The following is a 22,148-nucleotide window of genomic DNA, read 5'->3' as shown; positions in this document are numbered from 1 at the left end:
AATAATATGTTCGCATCTCCCTCCCTCCCCAGAGAATACTCAGTAAATTACTATATCTTGCTAAATACATGGCCTTTAATCAACCACAATGTCCCTCTGTCACTTTTATTATTTCTACCTCCGTCAGAGCGAATACTAACATAAAATCCACCCAAACCGAACACACGCACATGCATAATGCCCCCTCCACCTCCAACAAAGAGGCAGCCCTTCGTGACCACAAATGCATTATCATAATCTCCAGAGGGACCCTTCATTCATCTCACATTAGCAAAAAGATACAAAAAAAAATAATAAAAAAAATAAAACGTGCTCAGTTGGACGTGGAGCTTTAAAACTCGAGCTGATGAGACTGAATCATCTTTCAAAAACAAACAAAAAAGCAAAATAGAACTCAAATAAAATTTTTATTGGTTCATCTTCCTGGTAAAGGTTTACAGCATGTGTTAGCAACAGAACCGAATGATCTGAATTACAACAGCCAGAACCGATTAAGCTCTGTGCTCTCGACTGATCTGCTTTGAACTTGGACTGCATTGATCTTATCTGAGCAGAACTGAAGCAAGCCGAGCCGAAACAAGAGAGGACAAAGATAAGGATAAGGGAGAAGAGTGGGGTGAGGGGGAAAAAAAAAGTGTGAGATCCTAATGAATAGAGACAGAAGCACACAGAGACATCAGAAAACTGCAGCTAGAGGCAATTGCCGGGATCGTGGGAGAAAGACTTAGCTTGAGATGGACAGAAAAGGGTAGAGGAGGAACAAACATAAAAAATGAAGAGCAAGCGAGGTTCGGAAACATGCATTATTAAGGAGCAAATCTAAAAGCGCTTCATCATCAGAGTGCAGGAGGGAGGGAAAGGCGGGGAGGGCTGGGGGAGGCAGACTCAAAGATGAAATGCGACACAAGAGAAAAGCTGGGAAATGGCAGGAAAACCAAGCAAAGCTGACCTAATATGTAAACACGATGAGCAAAAAAGGTTTTAATCTATGCCACATAGTGAGCTTTAAAGGTGCTTCTATGAGGTTATGTAAGGCTAATGCATCTCTGTTGCAAACTTAAAAATATCACTTTTTTTTAACAAATAGCAGCTGCAGATGAAGACCTATTGATCTGTTATGACTAAACCTAATGAAGACAACTGGCTGCTGTTCAAACAGCCCATCAGAATAAGGAAGGAATGCAGCGTAATTAACTTTGAAGGCGGCATTGAGTGTCGACTCCAGTCAGGCTTGTTGAGTACTTCAGAAACTGTTGACTTACAGGGATTTCCTGTGCAAGCATTGGTCATATTTGGTGTAAAAATAAAAAAATAAAAAAAAGAGAAAATATCCAATGTAGTGTGATGGTAGGATCAAATTGGGGTTTGTTGGTGTCAGATTGGACAGACTAGTTCAGGAAGACAAAATAGGCATTTGCAAATCAAATACCAGTCACCACAATCAAAGTATGTGGTACACAGTCACATAATAGGTTGAAGAAGTTGGTCTATAGTAGCAGAAACAGGCTGAAATTGAACAATACTGGACAATAACAGAATTAAAATGTCTTGATGTCAACTGCGACATCAAGCTTATATTGTCAGATGAATCAGACCTGCTTTGTATCAACAGTTCATTCTAGAAGTGTTCATGAAATGGTATAGGAGATGCACCTTTGGGCTTAAACCCCACCGTCAATCAAACCATCATTTTTGAGCTTTACTACACTCCTATCAAAATCAAGTAGCGTTCGACTCCTCAGCTTATTTGATTTTGCTGTGGCACCGTTTTCAGTAAAGCTTCTCAACTGCATTCATCTCCAGAAACATTTAAGCAAAAAAAAAAAAAAAAAAAAAATCAACAACAGTCAACTAGAATATCTCTGTTGCAAATTATTTGAAACATAAGCTCGGGAGACGAAGGCAGGTGGTTCCGCACCGACAGAACCGGGTCAACAACATGGGCAACAAAGGTGAAGATGCAGCGTACCGCATGGCCCGATGCCAGTACCGATGATTTAGCCTGTAGCCGTTTCAGTTAGTTCCCTGATCTTATGGCTTCACTGGGAGTAAAGCACCAGGTGTCTGATTTCTTTCCACCGTGACAGAATATAAGCGACCCCAAGCATGAAGTGTGTCCCATCATGCCTTGGGGTAGAAGCCTGCGCCATGACAAGACAGAAGCACCTGCCTGAAAAAGCATATCTAACTGATGCTCTTACTGTCTATCCCTTAAATCTTTCATATGATCTTAGAAACATTTACTTAAAATCTACATAATCTCCAGACAGTGCAGCTATTTAACTCTAGGCAACTGTAATCTGGATCAAGAAAAATGTGTTTTAATTTGTCTAACACTTCAAGGACACCTATGTGATGTGTTTACAGTGCTTTGTGGGGAATTTATTTCGTTTTTAGCCTTCTCCCAGTTTTCTTTTTTAGCACTTGCACTTCTGGCTCCAGCCCTTGAATGGCTGAATTGCAAAATGAGGCTGAAGTTGATGCCTATAAAAATAAATAGGCCTTTATTGTCTGTCTGAAGTCACTATTGGCTAAGCTGGTAGGAGAATTTGCATAAGTTGCGCATTTCTGTTTGTCATTTTTGAAACTGGAACCTTACAGCTCAACACAGCGCAAGCGAGCGCCATCTGTCCGAGCGCCGAACGTCTTGGCATCGCTTAAAGAGCCCAGGCTGCCACCAAATCAGCCCGAGTCTCACTGGAGAGCCACACATCAGCTGATCCGGAGTGCAAACAGCAGGAAACATAAGAAATACCGGGCTGTTTCTTTTACATAAAGACGTACTAATGTGATATTTGCGACTGCTTGCTAGTTTCAAGGCACAGTACAATGTAAAAAGAAAAAAAAAAAAAAGAGTTTTCACAGCAGGGTGGGCAGCAGAACACAGAGGTGAAATCCTGGCTGCCAGTAAGACTCTGAATGTTGTTTGGTTTGACTTCAGACGTGCCATCTGTCCGGGAAGAGGCTCTGGTGAGGGGGCTTGGTCATTCATTATTCTGTGTGTCTACTCTGTGCCTATAAACATCTGGCTACGTGCTTCTCCAGTTACACAAAATGACAAATTATCTCTTTTAAGACGGCAGCCATGCCGGCGTTATTGCAGATTTAGATAGATTGGTCCCTCAGGCACAGGGAATCATGATTGTTGCGCTTTGGACGGCGATTCGGCATGCGAAATGAAAATGCAAAAGCAGACACAACAATGTGTGCAACAGTAACGGCTGGCTGTAAAACAACGTTTAAATGGCCAATGAAATTCAATATGAGAGGTTTTGATTTGAACAGCTTGTGACAGACTACAAGGCTGGCACAATGAAGCGCTGTAATTTAACTACGCTTTCAAAATACATTAAATGTAGATAATATTCCTTTCTCACCAACAATTGTTACAATTATCCAGTACTTTTAGATAGCCGTTATAATCCCGACAGTTTATCAGTATTTACTGCAAAGGATCTACGGCATATGAAGAATATTTAGTCGGTTATGTATGAAAAATGTCTTGTGAAACTGAAATAATTTTCCTAATATTTCATTAGGAAAGTTGGCAAGAAACAGAATGTGGAGGATGTTGCAGTTCAAGATATTTACACAGCAGGTTTTACTTTGAGTTTATTCAGATAAAATCTGTTCAGACTAATCTTTAGTGGTGGCATGTCTAGAAGCTGAAGCTATGTGTTGTTAAAGGTTAGAGATAGCAGCCAAAAAAAAAAAAAAAGAAAAAAGCATGGACGGTTTTTAAGCCGAGAAGGCTTAAAAGAGTGTTTTTATTTTGTTTATTGGTTATGACATGCTAAAAGTTGTTACAACTATATTTTGCTTTCAAGTGTTGAATTGGACTTTAAATTAACAAATAAAAAAAGGATCGTCATGTGCTAAATTTAAAATACTTACACAATTATTATCTCTATGACAATCACACTGGTGAAACTTACAGTATAAAACAGCAGAAATCAGAGTCTACAGATGCAGTTGAGCTGAAAAATACCACAAACAAAGTTCTGGCCCTTTAAGACTCAGTGAAAAAGTTCAAAACTAATCCTGTCTGTTACTGTACGTGTTCACACGCATGTGCGTTTCACATGGAGAAACACGGGGTAGACTGGTTGTCATAACTACGCTGTCTTTTTTCAAAATTATTTCAACAGTCTGGGAGAATCCTTCGACGGACACTCGCATGGACCGGCCCGGAACACAAACGGGAGCAGACCGAGAGAGCTGTGGTTTAATCATGAAGATTTACTGCCTCCTCCAAGCTTTCTTTGTGCCCCTCCAGAGGTTAAAGAGTCATTTCTCCCTTCCTCGCCGTTTCAGCCAGAACTCGCAACATAATTATCAAGAGTGTCATGCAGAGGATGTGAAGCAGTAAATATAAGAGCAAGATTGAAGAACAGTAAGAGGTATTTTTGATAAAATGGGAGGGAGAGAGATTCCGGATGAACAGAAAAAACAAAGGAAAATGCAATCTGACCTAAAAAGTTGGCCTATGTGGATAACCAGGAGTGCATAAAAAGACTTTACCATAGGAGACTTGACTCCATTAAATCAGTGGCAGTGAGTAAAGAGGCCTGCCACCGAGTTTTATTTCTATGTTAATTTGCAGATTTCTGCAGAATGTTCCTCAAGGCTGCAAAATCCAATTTAACACAAATATCTAGTCCTACTAAAGACATTTGACTTCCTTGTTGACAGCCTACAAGGTAAATAAGAAAACTTTTCAGAAAAGGAATCCCAACACTGCTGTCAAACTGTTTTTCTTCTGTTGCCGAGTGCTGTGTGTGGGTTACATTACTTTTGCTAAAACAATGAGGTTTATTTTAGTTGCATTTTTTTCTGTTCTGACTTAAAGGTTAGTTGATCTTGTTGGTGCAAAATTATCTCAGAGTGTCCTTGAACGTGAAATAATTATTAGCCTAATTAAGCAAACATTGGTTACGCTGTCAGTTTCAGGCAACCTGCAAGCCAAAGCTCCCAATCCACATTTCACGCCGAGATGAAGCAGTGATGGAAGAGTGACATACATTCAGATATGATATTAACAGCAGGTAAGTATTAAAAAACCTGAGGATAAAACTGGAACTATTATTGTGAAAAATATGCCTGCAATAAAACCTTTCATAAAATTCCATAGTTTTAATTATTCACACCATACGAGTCACCACAGGAAGAACATACATTTATTAATAATATTAAAGTGACACCATTAGCAATAGTATTAAAGGTTTCAAAAGGCCACATCATTAACTTGCAAAAGTAGATTAAAATAAAAAAAAAGTTCCTACAGCAACTAACTGTACTGCAGTGCACAACAAAAAAACTCGTTATGTTATTGTTTTTAAGTGACTTGCATCATGCTGTAGGTAAGAACTTGCAGTGGAGTTAATTTTCTGTATAATTTAGCCACTTCAGTGGAAGCTTTGACCCCAGCCATCCTCCCAATTCCAACAGTTAACGAGTGAAAGGCTTTAATGACCAAATTAGACCGGTCACTCTCACTGAGCCCGGTTCTGCTGGAGCTTCCTTCCTGTTAAAACGGAGTTGCTAATTTCCACATTCTTCCTCAGCATGAGGGAGTCCTGCAGAATCTTTGACTCAATGCAATCATCTACCCACTCTTGCAACTTTGCTTGCTCAGGAGGAGGAAGTGTTGCTGTCAATATAAATAACTTAAGCAACTTTTTTTTTTTTTACCAGTTAGTATTGAGAACCGAATTGGATTTTCTTTTATACATTTAAGATCAAAGTGAATCGCGTGTCACTGAATACAATCTGTTTCTATGTTCACTGAGTGTTTATGTAAAAAAAAAAGAAAAGAAAAAAAAAAAGAGTTGGATTTTTTTTTTCTTTCAAAGTGCCTTCAGATGCCATTTGTTTGGAAAACGGCGGCTGTATAAATAAACTTAATTGGATAGATTTAATAGGACAGTAAAGTCATTACAAGTCAGCCGTTTCCTTAATGCGTAATGCAATCAAGAGGCAACAGTTAAGGATAATGGGGGAATCAAGAGTTGATATCTGGAGGGAAACGTAAAGAGAAAATGACAATTGTTTGTTGGGAGAAAAAAAAAAGACACTGATTGGAAAAGATTACCACAACCCTTTAGGATTGCGACACATTTATCATTTTAGGCAGTCTAAACTTAATAAGAAAATATCTGAAACACACGTCATTGTCTAATTTTGTGTGTCATCAGGAGTGAACTGAAAATCACCACTAATGAATAATTTTTAAATGCAGAACAGATAAAACTAGAAAGAAGAGTAAAACTATTAGCAATAGTAAAACTGCTAAATGTGACATTTGATGATTTTAAAATAAAATATCGAACAAAGGCAGAGGAGATAAATATAGTATTCAATCTAATTTAATATTTTATCAGCAGTGGGAATATTTATTGCTCTTTTAAAAAAAAGAATAAAATCAGTAAGATTGTGCTGAATATTTCTACTTTCGGCCAATTCCTATTAGTAACTCACTGTAGCACAAAAGAAACTATTCACTTCTTACTAAGGCAACGAAACGGTCACAACGTTGTCACCATGGTGAGACTAAAGCCATCTCATCTAAGACAACCGCCTTAAAGGCATGCAAGGGAAAGCAAAGACGGACACAGATGTTGAGGAATGGGAGTGGAGGTAAATGAGAATCAGACCGGTGGAAACGAGGATGAGAAGAACAAAAGCTCCGCGAACAAAGGAAAGCAAACGTTGATCTGAATGGACCTGAAGGATGAGTGGAAGATGTCTAATATTGACCGCATGTCTTCCAGCTCACAAAGACAAAAGGCAGAAAGAGGGGAAGGAGATTGAGGCCTGCTAATATTAGTAACGCCAGAGGAGAGGGATTTCTCCACTGGTGTGATCCCATTAATTTAGGACTGATGTAAAAAAAAAAAACCAAAAAAAAAAAACATCTCGTTCTCACAGTCGTGGAGCTGCGATGAGGAGCCGACACAAAAGATATCTGGGTGCAGACTGACACCCACATTCTGTCTGGCAGCGTAGCTGCAAGGAAGCGAGACTCGCATGAAAAAGATAATTTATTTTAAATGGTTCAACTGAGGATTGAAGCCCTGATTGAAGTTTTATCACAAAAGGCCCAGCTATCAGCTCTCTTCCTGGTGTCGGATCAGATACAAGACTCGCAGAAGGTTTCTATTTCTAGAATATCATGTTGACTTTGCCTTTCAAAGTAGTTATTGCCAATAAATACATAATAGATCTTTTAAATTTATTTTTACTTTTTTTTTTTTTTTGCTGTGCCATCCTAAATCTTTCACTGGTCCTCAGTCATTTTCTGTGTCCATTTATTTTTTTCCCCTCTTTGGGGTCAGACAATACAAGAGAATTAGGGGCATGCCAAAATTGTGGAGACAATCAGATGATTATGATGGCTGTTTCTGTGTGTAGAGAATTGGTGTAATTTTTTTAAAGGCACATGCCGAACACAAAGGCAACAAATTGCACTGCTGCCTTCTAGTTTGTGGCACACTGGACTCGATGCTACCAACAGACAAAGCAGAACTCCGTTTAATCAGCGGCATTATCCTCCGTATTGGGTTTGTGTTCAAGCTGATTTGTTCCCCGTGTTTTGTGCTTTCAAATTTATTTAAGTGTCGTGTTTGTTTACGGGGGCTTGTGGTCAATTAAATCCCAGCTGCCTCTCACCATAGCCCCGAGCTTTGTCAAAATGACAACATTCATTACGATGACAAAAGCAGACACATAATGACGCTCCGGAGCGCCGTGAGTCATGACTCCACCTGAGCAGCAAAAATAAACGGGGACGACGCAACCCTTTTGTTTGGCGTCGCGGTTCAGGGATCGTTCTCCCCTTCCTTTTGGAGCGGAGGGTCATTGTGCTGAGAACTCGGTGCAGTGCAGACAAATAAACCCCGCTTAATTTGCTTGTTTTCTTTTGCCTTGATTTCCATTAAACAAATTCTCCAACTACACTTAACCTGCAGTCAAATGAAGCGCACAAAACAAAAGCAACCAGTCCGCCACGTTGCTCTGAAGAGTCGCGGGTCTTGCAGCATGCAGCAAGACCAAACTCATAGATGTTTCTACCGCTTTGGTTCTGACGTGTTGGTTTCCACGTTCCTAAAACTCACAACTGGATGTTGCAGTTAAATAAGATAGACCAAAGAGACAATTTAGTCATTGCTTGTTCATTATGTAGCTTTAACAGTGTTAATAAAGAATAAATAAATTATTCTACACGCATCTCAAATCTGTGCCGTTTTCACTGTTGTTCAGGTTTGTTTCTTGCAAATGTGGGATGTCAGTGACTGTAGATCTTAGCAGAAAGCCTGACTATCAACTTTGGGCTCTCTTTTAATGTTTTACTTTTTTTTTAAATAACTGACCATTTTTGCCCTAGAGCTTTTTTATAGGTGAAGACTAAGCTTCTCAAGTTGATAAAATGCAACCCAGAGTGTTCAGAAACAATCTTGTTTAGCGTCAAAATTCTGCCATACAAGAAGACACAATTAAAAAAAAAAATGCAAAAGTGATGCGAGCTAAGAAGTAACAACATTTGCTATTGTAGATTTGATACTTTTGAATAATTTTCTCAATTGTCTTTGTTCTGACAGTATTGCGTTTTGGTGCTGGCACAGAAAATCAGCCAGCGTTGCACAGGACATCTGCTGCCTTGGCACACACCCAACCGTGTCTGACAAAGCTCACAATCTGACATACGGTCGGCTATACAGACTTTTACGCCCTTTTTTTTTCCCCCTCTAAAATTATACCGTATATGGAACCGATAAAAGTCATTCTTCGTCACCGAAACATCTGCAAATATTTCTCCAGTGAATGTAAACTCACCAGTCGGGTTCTCCTCCAACTGTATCTTAGAGTAAAAACAAAACAAAAAAAATGCAAGCGCTCAGGTTTCAGTCACAGCTCATATAATTACAGCTCATCTTTGGCAACAGATGCCAAACGCGAAAAGAAACTCAATCAATAATAGTTGCGGGAACGATTCAGAGCTCAGCTATGCGCTGCAGTAGACCAACCAAAGCAGCTGAACATGAGCAACTATCACTTCATCTCTCATCACACATGCATGCACAAAGCCAGGGATATTCAGGGGCTGGAATATGGTGCTGAGTTTGGGGAAGCCAGACAGCATGGACTCTCTACCGGAGAGGCTGCAGCCGCCTCTACACAAAGGCCCCAGTCAGCGATTTGGTACTTCAGACACAGACGGATGCTGCCTGCGCTAAAGTGGGTAGCTCAAAGCAAAGCAAAAGCCACTTTATATTGGGAACACACTGTGTAATTACATCCACAATTCCTTTTTGTGCGCTTAATCAAGAGGAATATTTATAAAATATTCTTTCTTAGCTTTAAATCCCTGAATGATTTGCACGTAAAACATAAAAAAAATAAATAAATAAATAACCTCAGGAGTTCTGCCTCAACCTACACACGAAAAGAGGTCAATGCATGAAATTCATTCGGTTCTGGTCACAACCGAATCCTTCTGCTTGTGGCTGTTGGAAACAAAAGGCCCGAGTGCGAGAGGTTTGGGCCGACGAGGATAAACCCAGCGAACCCACAGAGACCGCCGGTGCGACTGAGCTCCCAGGGGATCATTTCACTGTGTAAAACCAGCGAATCTACATTCGGCTACACTAATGCCCCCGAGGTCCCTGATTCTAATCCTAAAGTCAATTATCTTAGTGTCAATAAAACCTAAAGTCCTGCCACTTAACTGGATGTCCGATACCTGATCCTACGTATCAATCACTGTCCCCGCTGTCCCAAATACCTTCTCATCAGACACAGAGTGTGATGAAGCTTTGAATTATGACATACTGGTTATCAACAAATACAAAATAGATCAAAATTCGGATTGTAACCTGAATCGGCAGTTTTATGTAAATGCAGCCTCGCAAGTGGAAGATGTCAAATTCTTATAAAAAGAAAACAAAGGCGATCAATAATTTATCTGTAAGGAGACTCTTTAGTTGCTTGGCAACGATTCATCAAAAAGACTGTCAAATAAAGGCCCCTAGAGCCAATAAAACCTTTAAAATTATATATATATATATATATTTTAAAGAAGAATCACGTCTGACGACTGGAAGACATTGGACGTTCAACACCGCTGTTGAATAAAGTGAGGCGACCGTGAAAATCACTGGATGAGCAGTAAATACCGTTTAAGGTAATGGAAAGTTACAAAGCTGCAGAACATATTGCTAAGTTGCATCTATCTAATAAATTGCAAATAACAGCTATAAGTGTAAACAAATTGTTTAATTTGTTTACACTTATTAAAGTGTAAACTTTAATAAGTGGATCCATGGAGACATAGGCCGCCATGGATCCAGGCGGCCTATGTCTGTAATAAACCTAAGGATAATTGTTTAATGCAACATAAAGGTTTTAGGACTAACAGAGGTGATAAGTGGTAAAGTCATTAAGAAACTACAGCTACCTTAAGCAGATATAGCTTATCACTAGCTTCACCACTATTTGTGGATATCATTACGTTTCCCTAACAAGGTGCCACTAAATTTAACCAAAAGTGCTGATAAAACATCCAAACAAGGTCTAAAAAAATGCAAGCATTCAGTGTAAATTAATTTCACTTGTGTGTTTCTTAATGCTTAAAAAAAAAACATACAGTGAAATCAGCTGATGACTGGGAATAGGGAGATTTTCAGCTTGACCAACTCCACCGGTAGAAAAGCCGATCAGAATCTGAAAAATCGGATATTTTTATCGGTGAACAAAATACCAAATTGCCACCAGGTCAAGCTAACGCAAAGACAAAAAGTCTCCAGGTTAGCCATTTTCAGAACTGTCAAGTGTTTCATAAATTGACTTAAACTCTAAAGTGTTATTTTTTTTCCTGAGGATTTGATATATTTTTCTTTCACAGCCTCATCAACGGGACACATCTGTCAAGTTTTCAAACAGCGTGCCTCTGAGGAGTAAGAGCAGAAAATATTGAACAAAAGTGAGTAAGTGCAGCGTCATTTTCAACCGAAGACAAGGCAGTTAATCTGAACCAACGCTTCAAGGACACACCCTTGGTCACTTGATAGCTTGTGTGTATACAGAGGAAGACACCATGAGAAAAAAGCATACGATACCCATTTTTGGAAAGTTAGCTGCTCTCCTTTGTTTTAATGGGCCTTTTTGTAGAGCAGATATCTCGCAGGTAACGTATAGCTGAAACGGATGACCGGCTGGAGCGGATATGTAACAAAGCACAGGAGTTTCCTGAATTTTACTCTCGTTTCTTCTTTGTGCTAGGTTATTTCCTAGCCAAAAACAGGTCGTACAAGGGCAGCTAAAGCTTGCCGTTATATATACCGCATATATTTCTTTTTATACCCAACAACCATACCGCTGCCTGTTGAAATATCAAGTGTATAAAAGTGACGTAATAAAAGGCAGCTGTACAGCGAGACACGGTGCGTAAAAAAGTATCGGAAAGGACGAAAAATAGATACCGGGGTGCTTTTAGCCGGAGGGTAGAAACAAAGTGTTGGCTTGCATTTAGCTGGGTGAAGGTTAAATGGGCTTTGTGAGTCATGGATGAGACCGGAGAGTGGAGGAGAAATGGAGTGAGATGAGAGTCAATTCCAGTAGTGTGCGTATGGTGGGAATATGGTGTGGAGGAGAGCAGGGAAAAGAAGGTTTTTGCAAACAGTCACTATAGTATAATAAACCGCATGAAGCCTCCCAGGTGTCTGAGTAATTGTAATTTATGAAATTGTAATTTATTAGGATTTAATAAGGTTGTGCCAGATGTCAGCTGGAGAAAAAAAAAAAAACTTTGTTTTCACTGTATTTGTGTAAAATTAACTTTATGCAGAGAAATCTCACAAAAATTGAGAAAAATCCTACTTTTACATCAAGAACATTTAATTAGAAAGGGGGAAAAATGCCAAGCTAAAAGAATAATTTGACAAAATCAATGCTTTAAAATTAATAGTTCTTATCACTTTAGCTCAGTTATCCATGACTTCCTATTTCTGGATAACAGAATCAATCACTCTTTAAAATAGATAAGGCAATTCAAAGCTGGCAACAAACCACAACTTTCATTATATTGTATAATCACAAAAAAAGTCTAAAAATAAAGTTGGCTATCAACTGTTGCTGTGTCCCAACTTCTCTTTTTCACTTTTGACATTTTCCACATCTGCCTTGAAAAAAATTCAAAGATGTTTGTTTGACTGTGACCCGCTCACCCTACAGACTGACCATGACTAATGCAGACTGACATGGACTTTCCCTGATGGGGACTTGCGGGTAAAATGGGGTAAAACGTTGTATAACGTGGCCCCTGCTTCAGGCACATGTCTGTCGATGTTCGTAAGTCAGGCCCAACGTCGCTAAAGAGGCAAACACTCATGATAAATTATCCATACCTAAAGTGGGAGCAACAATTTAAAAGTTTAAAACAATACACTTGTAACAAACAAAGCCTTTTCAATCTAATAGTCGCAAACCTTTAAATCGTCAGTTTCCCAAACATCTCAGGAACATAAGTTTCCAGTCAAATTAGAACAAGATTGAACTTTTACAACAAGCAAAAGAAGAAAATTCCTCCAATGTTCCTCTACAGTGATGTAAAAGACTCATTGCCATTTGCCACGAATGGCTAATGACCGTGTTGATGCCAGAAGTGGCTCAATCAGTGGTTTGGTGGGAATATTCAATATTGATTTAGACAATCAAATCATTTAGACTGATTGGCTCAAACCAATCAGTGGTTTGAGCCACTTCTGGCTCAAACCACTGATTGAGCCAGAAGTGGCTCAATCAGTGGTTTGGTGGGAATATTCAATATTGATTTAGACACATTTTACCCCTTCATGAATTTAAAAAAAGTATTTCAAAACTGTATCTGTGTTTACGCCGAGTTTGAAATGACTCTGATGGCCTGGTTCCAGTGATTCAGAGCTGAACTTTGAGGAATCAGATTAGAGAGATGGATTGTCTGCTTCCTGCAGAAAAAAAACAAAAAAAAACAAAGATGCCTTGGAGCGCTAGCAGAACAGCAGCTAATGAAGTAGAAAATGGCTCAATCACAGTCTGCTCCTCCATTTGATCACATACACCCAACTGAGCGTCACAAAAAAGGGAAAAACAGTTCTTGATAAAAGTGCATTAACTAGAAATCACCAAGCCAGGAAAATTAAGCTAACTCTTAAGGTCAAACCTACAAAAGAAGCGCTCACGGACTTCAGCTGACTCACGTTCTTTAGTTGAACTGCAGTGAGCTCAGATGCTAAGACAGCAAACCGGGGAAGCATTGTGTCATGTAGCCAAAAGCCAAGGTGAGTAACGCCGCAAAACAACCACCTCATCAGTTCCAAGGGTAAAAGTGACAGAGAAGACACAGCAGCTAGACTGGCATGGTATGACTTTATCACTGAGGGGAAATGCCACTGGAGTACACCATGGCAGCAGTCCAGCTGCATCAAATCATGCTGAGCAAGGATAGATGTCTTACAGTAGAGACGTGTACCCCGCAATAAAATAAGATCATAAAAACGATACTCAAACTTTCGGTCCTCATTAGCCGTTTGATTAAGCGCATTGCTGTGGAAACAGAAATCAAAGGATATCTGTTGTCCCCGTTATCCGGCAGCTGTTTCAGCTCCAGTTACATTAAAAGTTAAGGATGTTTCCTACTAATGTGGGAAGATTTTTATGAGTGCAGATGTCCCTTTCCCGACTTTCCTTAATTGGTTTAAAACGCAGACAAGACTCGTCTTTAGCAGACCAACGGCCTCTACGTGGCGACATCCGCTCCTGTTCTTCGTCCGCCGCGTCTGTGTGCTTATCTTCTCCCACAAAGACATTCTTTCAGTTCAAGCAAAGGACTGCCGGTGAAGACAAGAGTGGCCTCAGAGCAGCCTCCCCCTGGGGGGGAAGAAGGCAAGCAGGGCTGAGAACTTGTGAGGACCGCCATCAGTTGGAGATAATACATTTACCACTTCATGATGACAAGCAGAGACTCACCATAGTGTGTTCCTCCAACAAACAAGACTAGGAGTTCATTTTATACAGAAAATACGGCTTACACCATGCAGCGATTTCTACATTTTACAATGACATAGGTATTTAAAGCTTTACATAAAATTAAATATTTTTTTTTTTAGTATACAAATCTCATTTGACTGAGCTTGAGCTATTAAGTGCATTTTATTAAGACAAATGCATAGTTACAAGCCACTTTATGTGACTCTATTACATAAAGTACAAAACTACAATGAGGTTTATTGTAATGACACAAGATGTGAAAATGTTTAATGAACTTTTAACTGCTACCAGTCTGGCATATCAGTGTTAACTGTGTTTCAGAGAGATTATAAACCAGATATCATGAAATACAGTACATTTCATGTATAGGCATTAAAATAGTTTTTTCATACCAGTGTTTTCTGTTCTATAAAAAAAAAAAAACTTTACAAGGGCTAATAGAGTTAACATTTTACAGTATGAAACCATTCCCCCCCCCCCCCCCCAATAACGGCTGAGGCAGAATTACTCCAGCACGTTACTGCACACGACTGTCTGAAACCAGCTGGGCTTTTTAGAGTGATGAGAGGAACTCCTTAAGGATTCCAGTGACCCAAATCTGTACTAATGATTTTAAAGCTGCGACAAAGATTGCGGTGCTGGGGGAGTGATATCATGCATAAGGCGAGAATACGACGAGCTAAAGGCCCACCGCTGAAATTTTAACCAACTCTCTCCTCCTCCTTTATTTGCTGGTAAGTTTGGTTTAGGAGACAGTACAGCAGAGTGTGTGACAAATGGAGTAAACAAGCCCATTAGAATAAAGTTATTAATCAAAGAATAAATTATATTGTGGCCAAATTTTAGATTTATTGTATGGCTTTACTTTCCTCAGTTAGCATTTGCAGCCTGTTTACATTGAATGTTGATTTCTTTTTTTGTTTTTTTGTTTTTTTTAATTTTGATAGTACTCATTTTTTTTGATAATTTTGTCATTTACAGCAACTTTCCATGCTTTATCTGGTTCATAAACAATCAAAATATCCAAAGAGTAAAAGTCAGACCTCGTTTTAAAGACATTCTTATATTTGACCACCTGATTCAGGACTTCAGGACAATCATCTGCAACAATTGTCTTAAAAAACCCTTTCGCTTTGTTGCTCAGAAGACTTGTTCCTTAGGCTGGTAGAGATGGAACAAGATAATCACAGTCTGCAGGCGACGGCCAAGGATTTATGTTTGGGTCGAGCTTTGGGTCAGTCAGGAGAGCTCGACCGTTGTCCCTAAGGATTTTTGCTGGTCGCCCCAGTGAAGAATTCAGCCGAGCAGACATTTTTGGGTGGATTCTAACAGACATTTACAAGTTTGCTCTACGACTCTCCAGCCAGACAAGTTGATGACTTTACCCGATAGCTTGTAGCTTGTTTCTCAGAGGTCGAAGCATGCACCAGGTGAAGCCAAGATAAAAGATTTGTCTATTTGTCTATGACTAATCAAGCAAGCTAGTTTTGTTTTTACTGAGGTCTTCATTCTTCAAAGTTCTGTTTTTTGGCAAGTGAAAAAATGATAAAAGCCTCATCAGTATTCAATGCGAGCCAAATTTAAAACTTTTAAAAAATTTAGAGTACAGTTAGTTTATAAATAGATTGGATATGCAGCACATTGCACCTACTCAGCTACCATAAATTAAATTAAAATGTAGTTTTATGATCATTTTATGTGCATGCGTGCGTTCAGTTTTTTCAGTCTTTTGGGCATCTTGTATAACTATTCCACGTCTTATTTTCTTGAGAACAGTTGTTTTTAAAGCTCAACATATGGTAAATGTTTGATGCTAAAAGATTCAACTTCAGCAGTAACCAGTTGTGTTACACAGATAACTGCAACCAAGCCACCTAAAATGCACCACCGCCTGTACGCCTTTCAAAACATGAAATCAAATCGGCCGATGTAAACCGGACACACGTTCTGCACTGCGACAACCATAACCAGTCTGGCAACCTTTCCACTTTCCCCATCTGCTGCCCACCTGATCAACACCAGCTCCTCTTTGACAGACTAAAAGCAGACTCAAACCTTCTGCTGGCGTTCCTTTCCGACGACTGGACAATTTTAGCTCCGTGACCTTTAAGGCACATTTACCGCATCATTGCTTTAACTACATATGCAAAACTCAGTAAATTAAATGTGCTTTTATGTCTTACGGCGGTTTAGGATGTTTAATTTATTCTAATCATCTATAGCCCATATCAAGTTTGCTCTAGCACAGCCACATGACTTTAAATTGCATACACAGGACAAATGGCGCATAGGCTACAGATGCAGAACAGGTAACGTGACACTATTGTGAAAAACTGAATCTCTTTCAATAGTAATAACACCCTCTAAAAAAAAACAACAACTAAAAAGCATCAATAAAAACCCATCTGTCCTGTGGAGAAAACAGTACTAACAGCAGCTGCTTTCTTTCAAATCAACCATCAGTCTTAGCTTTCATCCCCGTTTTCCAATTCATCAATCTCCAGTCAGTCTCGCCAATTTAATGCGTCGCAACGATGTAATGAAAACAGCCATCCAAACACGCCGAGTCGCAAGGCGCCGAGGCTGGTTATGCTCCTCCCACCTCCAGGAACTCACCATTATCGCCACGGGGGGCTATTAACCCAAAGTGCTAATTACATTCATTGGGCTGCAGATTGGATAAAACATATGTCCAAAAATTTTCAAAATCTTACAGTGATTGGTGTATTTATTTATTTTTCTTTTGCTGTATTTTGTTTTTCATGTTGTTTTCTTGTCCATTTTCATGTCTTAAGATTTGAGAGTTCATCACCATCAGCACCTGCAACACTTTCCTTATGAAGAAAATCAACTAAATAACCTCTGGGGATGAATTAATAAGAGGCATTGTTTCCTTGTTTGGGTACTGCCTCGGGCAAAACAGGCTATGAGAACATAAATCTTCATTTTAATCTTGCTTGCATTGAAATTAGAACATTAAAATGAATAAAATAACAGTCATTTCCACATTTTTGTTTGTATTAAACACATTTAAATAAATATTAGTGGAAAGGGACACAGTGCAATATCTTGTACTAATATTTAAACTAATTGTTTATGAAACTGTTGATGAAAAACATTTTAAAAATGTCAGCTAGCATCTTTTAAGATGTTTGTTTACCCTGTAAGAAGCCAATACTCAGTTGTCCACTTCAGGTCAGTAATAAACTCTGAATAGAGCATAGACGTTGGTGATCTAAAGTAGGTATTTAGAAATAATGCTCAGAATAATGTGAATAACTCATTAATAAACAGCAAGTGTTAGTTATAACAAAAGTTTATAGAGACTGTTACTTAAAAAAGGAAGGCATATATATTAGATTTGTTATATTTGTACATCTGTTCGCAGGATGATAAATATGGGGACTTGAATAAATAAATAAAAATTGTCAGAAGAGACGTCTAAAGCGATGTGGCACCAGGGCTTCATTTTAGCTTACCTGCTACAAAGAATCTTAACCAATGATTTGATTTGTTTGTTTTCATTTTCTCATGTAGAATCCACAGAACCAATAAAATTTGACATTTCCTTACGCCCGAAGAGACTGAAAGCACATTCATCCGCTTTGGGTTGTGCCGTCGCTTACAGGTACGGCAAACAGAACGAGGAACGCGCCCAAGCCAACCATAAACTCTTATCCACTCGGTTTCCCGTCTAATGAGCCGTGGACGAAAACAGAGGAGAGCCGGGATGGTGACACCACATCTGCCGTGAGTAATGGCTCCGAGCTGACTCTGCTGTGACAGCCTGGTGGTTGGGATGGGGTGGTGGATGGAGGTGGGGAGGGGGTAGCTGTCAGAGGAGACTGAACCCACGTCGTCTGATCTCCTACTGTGAGAAGAACTTGAAAGAGGTGGAAGCAATGGCCGGCACACACAGACACACACACCACATGCCATGCCAAGGTATGAGCCAATTTGTTCTGTAAATGATTCCCCGTCCAGCTAAATCAGCAGTAGTCACACAGAAGGTGAGTTTTGGCAAACCAGATTTTCCAGATTAGTATCTATTGACAAATTTCTTTCTATTACTATTCATTTTTGTCAAGGTTAGACAGTAAATGAACTTCTCTACAGTAGCACCCACAGCTAAGATAGATAGCTAGATATTCTGTTCATCTATCAATATGTTTACCAATCATTTTGCCATCCTTCCTTCTCTCCAGGTTCTACATTTGAATCCCAGTAAGTGAATAATATATGCCAAAAAAAACATCTTAACACAGAGCTATGCCTGTCAATCTATCACCATCTAACATAAAGACTCATAAACTCATAAAGACATGAGTGGAGACCCAGTTGCTACATGCATCCACTCGGTCACTGAGCAACACTTGCTGCGATTGTTTATTGTGCAACACATACAGCCAGAGAGGAAAATGCTCCAATATGCAATCTCCGAGCATCACTTCTCTAATTTGCCATGCCATGCATCTGACAAATTCACGCTTGGGTCAATTTTCAATTATCCCTACTGTCAAAATTGGTCAAATTAGCCAGATTGTGGCAATGAATTACATTTTCTATGCGCTTATATGGGCCAGATCAGATGGGATTGGAAGCAACTCTGAAAGCGTGATGAATTAAAACAAGGCCTTTGTTGTCTTTCTTTAAGTCCAAATACTAAAAGGGAACTCGGAGGAGGAGGAGCGGGGCTTCCAGCTGGCTTCGTCCGACCATCCGCTCAGCTTCTGCGGGGCCTTCCTGCACCGGCCGGCAGTAGGCAATACAAATCCTGCCGCACCACCGGAGGGTTGGGGCGGTAGGGAGTGGGGGGGGAAGCGAACCCACAACACACCGCCTTCCCTCCCTCCGCTCGCCTTTGATGGCAGCTCCTCAAGATGCAGTGCGTGCCGCGCAGCGAGCGCCCAGACCGCAACGGTCTCTCAGCCCTTTGATGCTCTGCAGAATCGACGTTAAAAACACGCACACGCAATCTCCCGTCCTCAATCACTCGCACCTGACGTCGTTCTTGATGGTAATTACGATAGTGAGGATGCCGCATCCAAGGAATGACTTGAATGACCCATACCCGCAATATATGTTTTTTGTTTTTTTGTAATAATCATTATAACAATGGGAAATGAAGCCATCGTTTTTTAAGGAGAGCGGGGTTAAAAAAAAGAGATAATCGCATGTCCTCACTTACCGTTTTCTGCAATCCGGTTGCAGTTTCCCTTTTCTTTCAGCGAGTGTGTCTTGATGCTGCTGGAAACGATGAGGTGTGTGTGTGTATGTGTGTGTGTGTCTTTGGAGGGAGCGTGCCCCTGCTGGTGCGTCCGTTCCCCCTCAGCCCAGCCGCTGCAACAGCAAGCTGTGTATTTTCACCAGCTTCCCCCGCCGCTGTCATAAGCAGCAGCAGCTGAGGAGACGATCTATGATTGGGAGGGCGCACTCTTCTGCGAAAAATACCACCGCTCTCCTGTGTGTTAATTCTGTGAAATTTTTATGATCTCTGTTTTGGATTATTAATGTCAGGATCGAATTTTGTGAAATAAATTATCATTGATGTTTTATTATCTTTCACATTATATTTGATTGTAAAATAAAGCGACATGTTTTGTTTTTTTGTTGTTTTTTTTAAAGTGGTACTACAATGTTACTATACGCAGCTACGGATGACTATCGGAAAACGTTTGTTCCAACAGAAACCTGTACATCAGAATAATATCCGAGTGACAGATCTTCAAGTTAAATTGTCTCCAGAGAATAAATAAACCGCACCGACAGCGCCATCTCCTAATGAGTGGCGTAAATGGGAAGTGCAAAACTTGAGATGAGTATTGGAAACAAGAAACTTCCAGAAGAGTGGAGTTAACAAAATATTGTACAAGGAAGGACCTAATCAAAACGTCATAGGTTGGGGGGAGCAGAGGGCAACTTAATTCACTCTTGGTCTTTGCCATTTTTAATTCTTGAATAATTTTGTTAATAGCTAGTGGTGTGTGAATATCTAAACTGCTCTACGATAGATTGACAACATTAAAATCAGAACCACCAGACTGCCACACAGCTTTCTGCTTAGAATCGTTTAAATGGCAGCACTACGAGTCCAAAATGGTGAATAACACTTGTGAAATGGTTTCCATTTTCCTCATCTCTCACCAATGTAATTCACATTTTAAATAGCAGAGGATTCCTCTAAACAGCACATTTCACCAACACTTACCTCTCTCAATTGAAGTCAGACAATGGCTCAGCGTCTCTCTCAAGCAATAAGACTGCTGTCACTAAAACAGTCGTCGCTAAGTGCACAATGTTTGTTATTTTATATGGACAAATTGGAGAATTAACCATAAGAGCGCATTCGGATTAACAGTAATGTGTGAAAATGTGCTAAAGGTGATGATAACGTAGGCCGACAGGCCACATTTAGCAATGTGAGCTTATAAGATATGGAAGTCACTGAGTACAAAAAGTGTCAACTGCATGCAGGAAAACAAAAAAACTGTGGTTTCGGACTTTCTGCTAAGCACACAACAGCTCCACGGCGTGTTACTTTAGTTTATCTTTCAACACTACCTTACTGTTGGGGGTCAAGACTCCATAAACGTCCAGACTTTACACCAGTGGGCACAGGCACCTTTGACGACAGACAAATAGGATGCATTTGTGTGTCCAGGTGTGTCCCCGGACTAACCGAGTGGCAGGGACACGCGGAGGGGCCACACCACCGTCTGAATGTTTCTGCTCAGAGAGGAGACGTGGAGGCGGCCCCCGTGTTTTCCTTGCAGACATACCATCCCAGTGCTACAGTGCTCACAACTTACCCATACTTTAAGCAGACGTCACATGAAGCTCAGAAAGTAAATCACCTGAAAGACAAAACGTTTACTCTCAGAGCTGTTTAACAATCACTGGATCCACTCCAGAGTTTCTTTTAGGAACTGGCCTGTTTAAACAAAGACAAAAGATAAATCAGGATGAGCCCATGTTGCTTTGACACTCACCAGACTTAAGCTACCCCTACTGGTGTTGTTTGCACGGCAGCCATCTTGACTTGATTTGATAAACGCCGACGTGAAGCAGTCTTCAGTCTTCCCATTGTCGATGCCTCTGGGTCTTTATCACACATCTTATCCTGGCAGGACTCGGACGAGGGACCGGAAACTACAAAGAATGTTTCGCATTTGCTCATCAGGTGTCAGACTTCATAAAAGTTTATTTGCGGGATCCAATCAGCTGCAACCTAGAATGTGAAGATGTGTTCAGAAGTGGCTTCTATAAAATTAATTCATGTCAAGACTTTAAATTATGTTTGCAAGAAAGAAAGGACATTTGTTGTGACAAAATGTGAAAAAGTACAGTGCGTAAGAACACTTGCTGCCAGAATGAACAGTGAAAGACAGGGATCCCATCATGCATTTCAAAACAACACACATCCATAATAACACAAGATCACACAACTTGTACTAAACAAAGAGATTGTAAGCCTATCACATCCTTTCGTGCATGACAAAAATACACTTGGAGCAATAAAACATACACACAGCAGACACACGGCTTCTTGCTCCGTTTCTGCCAGATCCGGGACAATTATAGGCAAGCGTGGGTACATCGACAATATTGTAAATAAGACTGAGCTACAACAGTTGCTAGGGAACGCCACCGGACCACACAATCCAACCCGGCTTGTGGAGGAGGTGGGAAAGAGACAGACAGGTCCTGCCACAACAAGCGACTAATGATGCGGTGATGTGAGCGACAAAAATATATTTTTTGTTGCCTGTACCAGAGTTTTTGGCATTTTGGCTTTAAAAACTCTGAGAAAAGTTGTTGACAGACTTAAAGACTGGGGAGCTTTAGGCACCATCAGGTATTTATTCCTAAAAATAAATACCACTTCAAATTTAATGAAACAAAATTATTTTACTGGAGATGCTACAAAAAAAAAAAAATTGCAACCATTTCCACTGGTATTTACATATGTATTTTATTTCAAATTTATTTGAGCCAAGATATAAAACAATGTAACATTCACTTTGGAGATCCCTGCCATGCAGTGCAGCCTGTGGTTCAAATCAGGTTTGTGTGTTTATGAGACAAATTAACTTCATAAAATGCATGTGTGTTTTGACGAAGGGTAA

The sequence above is a fragment of the Poecilia mexicana genome, unplaced genomic scaffold, assembly GCF_051168715.1.
Source record: "Poecilia mexicana isolate PSO_F unplaced genomic scaffold, ASM5116871v1 scaffold_23, whole genome shotgun sequence".
In the NCBI taxonomy this organism is placed as follows: Eukaryota; Metazoa; Chordata; class Actinopteri; order Cyprinodontiformes; family Poeciliidae; genus Poecilia; species Poecilia mexicana.
The sequence above is the reverse complement of the archived record's forward strand: the minus strand, read 5'-3'. Positions refer to the sequence as shown.